The sequence below is a fragment of the Pseudochaenichthys georgianus genome, chromosome 21, assembly GCF_902827115.2.
Source record: "Pseudochaenichthys georgianus chromosome 21, fPseGeo1.2, whole genome shotgun sequence".
In the NCBI taxonomy this organism is placed as follows: Eukaryota; Metazoa; Chordata; class Actinopteri; order Perciformes; family Channichthyidae; genus Pseudochaenichthys; species Pseudochaenichthys georgianus.
The window spans coordinates 21,489,103-21,500,776 of NC_047523.1; the positions used below are offsets into that span (position 1 = coordinate 21,489,103).

The window sequence follows — 11,674 nt, forward strand, 5'->3', positions numbered from 1 at the left end:
GGCACTCGCTTGTTTAATTTGTTTGCGGTCTAGATTTCTTTCATTTTTTTTTTTTTTGTGTGTGTTTATAAATTACCTCGAGGGCCGTACCAAATTGTCTCGCGGGCCGTATACGGCCGGAGGCCGGAGGTTCCCCACCCCTGCCGTAGAGTCTCACTCTGAGCGAGTGCTGCTGCAGCTGCTCTCAGCTTCGTCCATACTAATTCATTCATTCATTCAATGCTCGCCGGTTCCGCGGTTCCACATTGTTTGTTGTGAGGAGTCTGATATATCTAGTATATTTATATTTTAGTGCGACAGCCAGGGGTGACAGGCGCGTACGCGTCACAGGCAGCTTGCTGTTGCCAGATTGGGTGGTTTTCCGCATTATTTTGAAGCCTGTTTACGGTGTGTTTTAACTGGGTTTTCGGCTGAAAGGCATATGAAATCTGGCACACTTTTGAACGCCGTTATAATACAGTGCTGAGAATGAACGCACTTTTGAACGCACTTTTGAACGCCGTTATACAGCGCTGAGAATGAACGCGTTCTCAATTACGTTCATCTAGCGGAAATACAGTACGTTCAGTTCACGTTCGCCCAAAATATGAACGCGTTCATGAACGATCGTTCATTGAACGCGTTCAGGTACATCACTGATAACTGAACGCTGCTTCTCCAGGTTTAGTTCTGACTCTGGGGACAGAAAGCTGACCAGTCCCTGAAGACCTGAGAGATCTGGATGGTTCATCATTTAGCAGGAGGTCAGAAATGTATTTTGGGCCTAAACCATTCAGTGCTTTATAAACCAGCAGCAGTATTTAGAAATCTATTCTTTGACACACAGGAAGCCAGTGTAAAGACTTCAGAACAGGAGTGATGTGATCCACTTTCTTAGTGTTAGTGAGGACTTGAGCAGCGGCATTCTGAATCAGCTGCAGCTTCCTAATAGATGTTTTAGTGAGACCTGTGAAGACACCATTGCAGTAGTCCAGTCTACTGAAGATAACGGGACAAGTTTTTCCAAATCCTGCTATGACATTAGTCTTTTAATCCTTATGTTCTTTAGGTGATAGTAGGCTGATTTAGTAACTGTTTTAATGTGACTGTTGAAACTCAGGTCAGAGTCCATGACTACACCTAGATTTCTGGCTCTATCTGTTGGTTTGAACATTGCAGACTGAAGCTCAGCGCTAACTTTTAAACGTTCTGACTTGGCTCCAAAAACCATTACCTCAGTTTTATCTTTGTTTAATTGGAGAAAGTTCTGACACATCCAGTCATTGATTTGTTCAATGAACTTGAATTGGAGCATAGTCTCCTGGTGAAATGGTTATGTAGATTTGTGTGTCATCTGCATAGCTATGGTAACTTATTTTGTTGTTCTTCATTATCTGAGCCAGTGGTAGCATGTAGACGTTAAAGAGAAGAGGCCCCAAGATTACAAATTTTACACACCAGAAAACACAGAAATATCCATGAAATAAACATACAGTAGGCTATAAACAATTAAAGGGATATTTGGGAAGGCATTACAAATGTAAATATATTTTAAATAATAAAACAATCCCACCACCACAGGTATCTACAGGAGAAGAGGGAATTCTCTCCACAAAATGTGAATGCCCACGTGGAGAATGGAAATGCAGTCATGCGGCTGCATTAGCCATCTTTGCCATCCACAGTTTCAGCTGCACTGACACCCCCTGTCAGTGGAAGAAGCCAAAGGCAGCTAAACGTACGCATTCAGTGGAGGAGCTATTTCCTCCAACCAATAACTAATTCAACCCGCTGACAAGAGAGCCCACCTCCGAAGATCGTGACTGGCTGAGGGACAGACTTGGGGGCAGGTTCTCAGGAATGTCTTGGCTTCTCTCCCCCGAGCCAGAAGAGGAACACTACAGCTTGGAAACACTTACTGTTCCTGAAATTCTCAAATCTGTTGGGCATCAGGGACCTGAGGCAATTGTGGCAAGCATGGCATTGTCTGAGGAACAACAGAGGGCAATTCAGGTGGCTACCACTGGTCAGCGAACCAACCCAAACTGGCATTTGTTCAGGAAAGGAAGGTTGACTGCCAGCAACTTTGGAGCTGTCCTGAGGTCAAAGCGTGTGACTGCTTCCCTTATTGCCAGGGTGCTAGGGCAACAACAGACCCTTGATGGTGTTTTGTCTGTACAGTGGGGGACTATGAATGAATTTGAGGGCGTCAGGGCATTCACCACTGCAACCCAGATGCAGGTCCATGAGTCAGGTTTGTGGCTCTCCCAATCAGGAGTGTTGGGGGCATCTCCAGATGGTCTGGTAGGGTCTTCCGCTGTGCTGGAGGTAAAGTGTCCCTACGGAGCCAGGGAAATGACAATTAGTGAAGCATTGCAAATCAAGGGCTTCTGTGTCAGTAAGGAGGGAGTAACATTCAGCCTGCGTGAGGAGCATCCTTACTGGCACCAAGTGCAAGGTCAGCTTCACCTCACTGCAAGAAAGAAGAAGAAACTAAGAAATTGTGAATCGTTTTTATTTTACATTTACTCGCCTTTGCAATGTTGTGGTTGTTAGAGTGTTACCCCCTAAACGCACCAGGAGCGTCTGCGCCGTGTTACGTTGCGGCTGTGCCACGCTGCGACCTCCTCCTGCGACCTAACACACCAGGTGCGTTTCAAAACGTTGCGGAAGCGGAGCGTCGTGTGTGCAGCCTCGCAGTTCTTAATTAACTTTAAAACATTAATATGTAGTTGTTACCTTCCACTCCACAAACTGCAGCGACTAAAAACCAGGCCTTGTCCTTTCTGATGTTGTCCTTGTAAAAAGCATTGGTTACATCGTATACAATGGTGTGTTTCTCCACTTCCATTATGAACACCTCGTCGTCCATTGTGCGTATCGTAGTGGAGGTGTTGTGATGAAGGAGGGGGGTCTGCTAAATTAGTATATATGCGGGATGGGCCTGGCCCGGATGCTCACCTTTCCACTTCCTGCGAGGGGGCGGCTGCCTATCCGACCTTACCTTACGGCTGTGCCGCGGCAAAAATAAGATTCATCCTAATTTTAGAGAAGCGCTGCGCCGAGCCGCTTCTGGGACGCGTCTGAGCCGTAACGCGGCGCGTGTGGTGGAATAGCACCCATTGACTAGAGTGGCCGCGTTCCTTACGACCGCCGCGGCGCGGCCGTAACGCGGCGCAGACGCTCCTGGTGCGTTTAGGGGGTTAGGCTTCCTGTCAGCTCGTCTGTTGGGAAGATATAAAATATTAGTTTCATGGAAGTCACATCGTCACAAATAAGAGCATTAAGACATACAGTACATAGGCTAAAACAAAACATCTAAAGATATAACCTTGCACTTTGTCTCGTGAACATTTTCACTATTTTGACATTTTTATAGATCATAATTTAACTAAAGAAATAAAGGTAGATTAATCCATATTGAAAATAGGGTGTCAGCTGCTACACTAATTATAATAGTTATATTTCTTAATTAATTAAGATATTACTGTATTGATCCCAATTGGGGAAATGTTTGTGTTGCAGCAGCATAACAAGAAAAACAAAATATAAGTTATTATATATACAAAAGTATGTTAGGGATGGAATATTAAATTGAATATAAATGTAAAATGTACATGTGATGTTACGTCCAAGAGAAGCTATGGAGCAGAGAGTTCTCTGCCGGCCAGAGGTGATTTGTTATTAGTTCAATATGTCAAACTGATTTCCCTGACTACAATCTTTAGTTACATGGTGAAACGTTATGCTGCTTGTACTAATTAGACTTATCATATAAGCCACACAGGTTTTAATAGGATGTATTCATTATCTTTACTTATGTTGCGGTCTTTTCAGCAGTGCCATCTCTAAAACGGCGATACACTACCCATCATTTACATTTCACCGTGACATGGACAACAATGTAACGTCAGCTTACCTCATGGCACGAATCCAGACTCTCCTTTGGAAAACATTGGCCGGGAAACGATAGAACGAGCACGTTTCATGCGAAGACCTGTGGCTGCAACCCGGAGCAAAGCAACAAACCATTGCGTAGCTAACTAGTAGCGCTAGCTTTAGCTAACGTTAGCCAACGAAACGAACTGCCGAGTAAAATTGGAAAACACTGGTAATTAATTGTTCTATAATTTATAAAACTACGGTGTTAAAAATGACCATTTCAAAAACAGAGATTCTAATGGTAAGATATAGATATACAGATACTAAAGAGACTACAGATAGGCTACTAAAGATAGGCAGGTACTTGCTTTCAAGCAGAACACAGGGGGAAAACAAACTTAGCGGGAGTGTTTACGTGTGTAGGCGTAATGACGTACAACGGACTCGACCATTTCTGTAGTCCTATTCAGCCACTCGGTAACAACCATCGTTTTTCAGACACGTAAACTCTTCAAAAATCACCAGTGGGGTCACTGCTGATGTATCTACTGTCGTAGAACAAAACGTGATTTATCTCTTAAATTTGTGTCAACCACAGACCTTATTTCGAGCTATTTTCCAAAACCCTATGGAGAAAATACATTGCTTTTTTGACGAAGGAACCGGAAGTGCTAAAAATGCTAACTTACTTCCGGGTTTTAGGACGCGTCACTGCGGTTCTCTATATCAACCGAGTTTAGCTGACTGAAGACAGTCTGAACCTTCTAGCTTGTGTTGTGATATGGGTGCTTCCTTTCCCCTTAATTTTCAAGGTTCAAATTTGACCAACGTGAGCTTTATATATTACATACCTTTCTAACAAAGTGTCTTTTTTTATCACTTTGGACACCTGTCAACAAAACAAGTATATATAGAGACATAACCCTGAGTGCAGTGAGATAGGATCATTCAGCATTACACCATTATCCCTCTTTATCATTCTTTCCCTTGACTCCACTAGATTTGAATCATTTATTAATTCCCCTTGTGGCCAGAGGGAAGGCATCATGGTCTGAATATAAACTGCCAAGATCAGAGGATTTGAGTGTGACTTTTGTATATGAGAAAGAATATGGAATGTGCAGCTTTCATGCCAGCAATCATCCAATCCACTATGGACATGCATAGCATAGTGAGTGATTGCTTCAGGGAAACTTATAAAGATTGAGTCACCCTACATTTGTTTGACAGTTTTGATATACCATCCTGCTCTGGCAGATTGGAGAACAGCTTTGGATGTATTGCTAGAGCACAGGCATAATGTAAAGAATCCAGTGAAGCTCCATTGATGCTGCACCAGCAGTTCATTGGGGAAAGGCACCCAAGAGTAGACAGACTTGTGCATTTATTTAACATGTACTGGAAGCACAATCTCAGATATATCCACACTCAGGAGTGGCTTTAACAGCAGGAATCTGGGTATTAGCCGTTACCTCTGTTCTAGCCTATGAAACATCAACAAAGTATTTTGTCATTTTTATGTGATATAGGCATAAGGGTATGGGCCAAATATGATTAAGGGGTATTCAGACAGAGACACGTTTAATAACATATTTATGTGGGAAGATTATCCTTCTTCAATTAAGTTTAACACTTCAGTCTGTGTCCCGTAAGGTGTACCCCACTTCCCCCACAAAAATTACGATCTATAAAATAATACTTGGCAGGAGAGGAGAGGACCTGTATACCACTGACACTAATGCAAACACAGACACACACATTCTCCAATAACCTCACCCTGCTCATGCTTGCCTCCAGCGCATATGGATTGTGGCAATTTGAAAAGTTTAAAAGTACAGGCAGTGACAGCCATTGCACACCCTATTTCCTTATTTTAAGTCCTAAAGTATACACAGGCAAAGTTCAACATAACAAACATTTACTCATAAAATACATTCAGTTTACCTTTCAAACTTCCACTTTCAAATGATATAGCAGTGTGTGGCATATCACTGATTGTTGTGATCATTGGCGAGTTGTGAAGCAATCATTGGGATTGCTGTGAACCCATACTGCGGTGGCAGTTTGGTGCATGATGGATGCACTGGCACTGCCAGGTCTACGAGAAACTAAACATATGGAGAGACTGAAAGGGAACAAGCAGCTCTATTTCTAAATCACAGAAATACATTTTGCTTGGTTTATGCCTATTTGTCGTTATTCACAGTAAAAAGCCATTCATCAAAAGGCTAATTTCTATGGAAAAGCAATCATGAGACACTTTGCATTGATCATTTATGGTAAATGTGAGCAGAATTTTCAGTTGATCCACGTAAGCACAATTCCAAAAATGATTTGGTTTTCACAAAGAGGAAATTCAGCAGTGGCAAGCGTATGCAAACATTTTAAATCAGAAGTGTATCAGTAAACATTTTGTGCGGATCTTAAGAATCGTTTTACAAATCAGCTCTTTTTATACCACATGCTGAAGAATAATAATGATAAAAGGTGAATGATTTGAAACGGACTAACCTAAATCAATCTATCTGTGGTCCACCCAGGTCCTGGTTTTTCCATAATCCTGAACATCCTTGACCAGAGAGGCAATAAAGCATTGTTGCCTCCTAATCATCATATTATTTGATGTTTTATTCATTCCTCTTATACCTGGAAAACCATGTGGCCTTTGTGCATTTTACATGAGTTGCCTAAGGGCATTCTCTGACACGTATGGAATAATCCATGCATCCAAGCCTGCAGATATTTAAACCTCCACTTGGTGCTGCACAAATTATATCTGGCTGCCCATCACTCAGTTTTGCCCTTCAGATAGCAGACAGCCAACGGATTAGTTTAGATTAATGTAACCCACATGCAAGCCACACATTTGTTGTCTAAATTATTACTCTTGCCTTTGCTACTGCTCAAATCTCTTCACATATACTGTAGGTATTCACAACATGCCGAAAAGTATTATCCTTGATACTACCTATTTACTAACAAGATAAAAAGAAGAAATGCATTGCAAGATGATGGTGTTGTTCTTATTATGCCGCTGCCTTAGTGGTTTTGAAACACAAGGCACCACCAGAGACCTGTACTACGCAGCTGGTTCAACTTAACCTGGATATGTTTGAGTTAGCCGGTTGGCCTAATCCAAAACATACGCGATCTCGCTAAACTGTACTACGACGTGGGTTATCAAGTGGATCGCTCAAGCCAGCCGTGTCCTATCTAGTTAGGTGCGCGTTCACATGAAAGGGGTGGCATTTGGAGCATTCGACCAATCACAAACATGGACAAGCGTACTGACAGCTCAGCGCGTCATACTTCCTGAATGAAAAGTGAACTATAATATTAGACAAATGAAGAAGTTAAACTTTAAACATCCATGACTTAAACACTTTATCCAGGATAAAAGCCACATAGGTGGTGAATAACATAACATAACATAGCAAGGTGAATACAGCTGGTAAAAGAAAAGTGTTTGAATGCGTACATTAAAAAGGTTTATGATATCACTGCCCCGTCTAAGACACGAGTGGATCTGACTTTAATTACATTTAAACTCGAATGTTTCGTCAACTTAATGTTTTGCTTAAAATAATACTTCTGCAAACAGTATGTCACAATGTGAGTGTTGCACAGCCAGATACGGCTCAAGAAGCTGACTCACATATGGAAATATATGATACACAAAAACTGCAGATCTAACCAAGTGTAATAATCTTACATTTAGATTCTAAATCTAGTTTGTCTTGATTTGAGTTTAAATAGCTTATCTAGTGCTTTCTATGGAAGATTTTTTGACTTAATTCAAGTAAATGTTACTTGCCTTGTCTTGATAAGCAACTTTGTCTTTATTTTAGTTATGTTTAACTAGATACAAGGGACCTGTCTATAAAACATCCACTTCAAGGCTAAAAAGCCTTATTTTAAGCACTATGGCAAGAAGAAAACAAATGAATTTCAAGCATCAGCTCTGTGGTTAACATAAGTTATTTTCCCAGCTGGTAAAGACAGAAATCATCATAACACACTCTCCTAAAGGATATGGACCAGAATAACTGAGGATATACATGACATTTACTCTTGAGGTAGGTGTGCAATCTCTACTCTGTTACTACCCTGGAACTGGTAACAAGGTGGGGGCCCCTGAGCAGTGAGGACACTGTTGGGAGGGGCTGCCAGCTACTCAGTACCCCCTCCCTCTTCCTTCAAGGAACGTCTCTTTCCCCTGTTATCTGGTCTCTTATTATCTATGGCAGTGGTTCTCAAATGGGGGTACGCAGACCCCTATGGGTACATTGGAGTACTGCAGGGGGTACGTGAGATTTATTTTTATGCTAATGAAAAAAAAAAAAAATGTTAGGAAATGTAACGAAGTTTGAACAGTGTGGGTTTTATATTAACAGAGTTACACATATTTCAAAACGCGAAGTGTAATAACTGCAGTGGCCTTCCTGTCACTGAGAATAACAAAGATCCTCAGTGAAGCACAAGCCCATGTTTCTCACTACATTGTAAGTACAACTTATTAAAAAGATCAGTTCAATGCAACTAATGTCGTCTTAGTGTTATTGCATGATGTTGAAATTGGTTTGCCATGAATTTAGTGATGGATTGTAAACATTTGAAATATAGCATTTAAGTGTTTCTCAGTTACAAGGTTGTTGTTTTAATAAATCAGACACTGATGGTGCAGCACTGTGCTGTACCTCTTTATATAGGCATTTCTTCCCTAACAAATTGTTTTTGTGCTGATCAGGGCATGGCTGAATTTGTTTTCAAAGGGGGTACATTATTGAAAAAAGTTTGAGAATCACTGATCTATGGCATAAGCAATACTGGACAAAGAACAATATCTTAATTTCTGAGGTTGTGGTGCTTTTCATTTATCACACCAAACGTGTTTAAACAATCCATGCCACATTACACATTTAAACACGAACAGCTTAACACACCAAGTATGGCTGAGCGATATGGATAACAAAAAAAAAAATCACAATATATTTTACTTGCATTTTCACACACTTCATCAGATGAGGACAACTATAACGATTGCTCTCAGTGGTGTGTGCGAATTTGGCGCTTGCTGCATTATTTAATTATGCGAAGACCCGTCCCTACTCTGCTTCTCATTGGCCCTGAAAGAAGAAAAACCTGGAAAGTGCATCCATGTGGTGTTTGTCATCTCTCATAAAGGAAATTAGTGACTTTATTTACCATGTGTTTGTCAGAAGCTGGATCAATGACTATATCCACTAAAAGATGTAAACAACGAATGCCAGTACTATATTATTTACATCGAGAGATCCTCCTCAGTCCTCAGTGTTTACAAGTGGATGGCTGTTTGTGTCCAAATGATGGCAAACTGGGAATTTCCTATTTCACGAGGATCACCTGAACGCACCACAAGCCAAGTTCGGCAGTGCCAGCGGAATATGTAACACGTTGGTCAGTTCACCTTCACCAGAGAGGCAGGACAGCGACCAAGAAGTGCCGTTAAGGTAACGTTAGTAACCGAACATAGGAATAAAAGTCCATAGGCGTATGTAACATATTAGTGCTTTCAATTTATTAAGTAGTAGTACATTCATTGGTTAACTGTTAGCTGAATTAGCTAATATAGCTACGAAGCACGTGTTGCTAGCTAACCTTAACCTCACTAATGGGGTATGTAAAAATTAAGCAAGCTAACGTTAACTACTCTCAGATAAATAAACTATCTGAAAGGAACACACAATTAGCCGACGTTAATATCATACGTTTTCTTTTGGTATTCAGTAATTGTATCTGTTAAAAGCTAGCATTTAGTTAAAAACGCAAAGGGTGGTGGTAGACTAGCTAATGTCGACCTAGCTAGTTCATAGTGAATCACAGCAATTTTACAATTTAGTGTCTGATGCCTTTTTAATATGATTTATTTTGGGGTTGATTTTTAAAATGACAGTGGCCGTCTTTTCCTGTAAATTACAGAATGCTTCTTCATGGTGAGATGGATAGATTTGATGACACAACTGTGTCACTCTTAAAAGGTAAATCTCTTGTTAATTATTTAGACATCTAACATCTGTTTGCTGTTTTCTCTGTATCAAAGTTCTATTGATTTTTACACTCAGGTTTTGGACGAGATGGGCCGAATTCTAGAGGCAGGCAACAAGAACTTCACTGACCAGATCAAAGCCAGATGGGAAAGCTTTTGCGAAAATGCGCTGTTCTTTGGAGTGTGGAACAAGTCGTTGAAGCCACCAATGGGTCTGGATAAATGTAAGCATAATGTATAGATAACACTGATGTTTTATAGGTTGGGGGTGACCATTTAATGGCCGCATGGGATGTGATTGTATTAGCTTATTTTCATTATTTTGATAGGACAGGATCTCCTTTTTGATGACTGAATTATGGCAAAATGGTAGTTATAACTGGTAGTAGTGGTCACTAGAGGGTTTAAACACTACTACCTTATGTCATGTATACAGGTGACCCTTATTGTTTTGCTCTCCCTTGTGCAACTGACAAGTGCTTTTTATATCCCCTGCAGTGAAAGTGTCAGGGATATTATAAATTCACCCCGACCCCCCCCCACTATCCAGCCAAACTTTCAGTTTGCTGATCCAATAACTGCATCGTTTTCATTTCGCTGTGCACATTCAATATCCCTAGGAGAACCGTTTGATTTTGGTGATCCCACGCTCTCTGTCTGAGCGCAACATTCAGGCCAATTTTGAAAAAAAAGTAGCACCAGTTTATGTACAATTTCCCAAGGTGACATTAAGATTCATGTCGCTTCAGGGATACACGCATACACAACAGCATAGTTTTTCCATGATTAGCTTATACTCCCTTGGGCTCTGCACAGAAATATTGTTTTGCTTTTGTGCTTACTTTTCAGTTACACAACACTTAATGTCAAAGTCAAATTGCCTAACAAAAACAAGCACAATACATTTGATCATGTATCCATATTGTTTTTCAGCTGGACAAGCGATTGCTTTGATGAAGGCACTTCCCTCAATGTTTCCTTCCCCAACTGCCCCACCCTAAAAGCTTGGGTCAGCAAGTGAGGCACTATTCCATGTTCTTGAGGTGAGTCTGAGTCAGTATCAGTTAAACTGAAATACAACTCGATATGCCATGAGGTTTAATTTGTTTCTACTTTTTGTCTCTACTTTGTTGCTCTCAGCCATCCGAGGACCCCAATACGTTTCTCCAGAAACGGCCCATCACCAGTCCAGTCATCCTAGACTCTACTAACCTCCTCCTGGCTGTTGGCAAAATCCCACTGATGACCCTACCTAGGGAAATGATGCACGAGGCTCCACTCATCCTGATGGGGTGTTTTTACACCTTCCACCTCACCTACCCCAAATGTGTTGCTACTCTCCTATCCGTCATCCAGACTGAGGTACTGAAGGACAGTATTCACGAGCGTGACCTTACTCATTCATACAAAAAAGCAATAGCTGAATGGGCAGAATTCACAAAAAAGTAGAGAACTTCTGTGTCCAATGTTTGTCAGTTCTATGAGGATGTATATATGTTGAAGAGCTTTGTTCATTTAATAAATGATCCTGTTTGTTATGGACTGACTTAATAAAAACGTGTTTTTTGAAAGAATTGTCATGTTTACTTATTTTAAGAGCATGTGTTCTAATTTAGCTCCCTAAAAACAAGAATTTCATTCCATGTAACTTGTTATCGCTTTTATCCAAAGCGACTTACATACTCAATACTGTGGGCAATCCCCAAAGGAGCAATTTGGGGTGAAGTGTCTTCAGGGACACAACGACATGCTGACTGCAGTGGGGTTTGAACCTATGCTCCCCTGATC

General features: G+C 41.0%; 1 long non-coding RNA gene across 1 annotated transcript; it reads left to right on the top strand.

The window, feature by feature from the left end:
* The first annotated feature begins 9,263 nt into the window (after positions 1-9,263).
* Positions 9,264-11,460, top strand: LOC117467107 (uncharacterized). Its single transcript, XR_004554334.2, has 5 exons — positions 9,264-9,350; positions 9,820-9,878; positions 9,963-10,110; positions 10,820-10,929; positions 11,027-11,460. It is a non-coding gene; the product is annotated as an uncharacterized lncRNA (long non-coding RNA).
* The last annotated feature ends 214 nt before the right edge of the window (positions 11,461-11,674 follow it).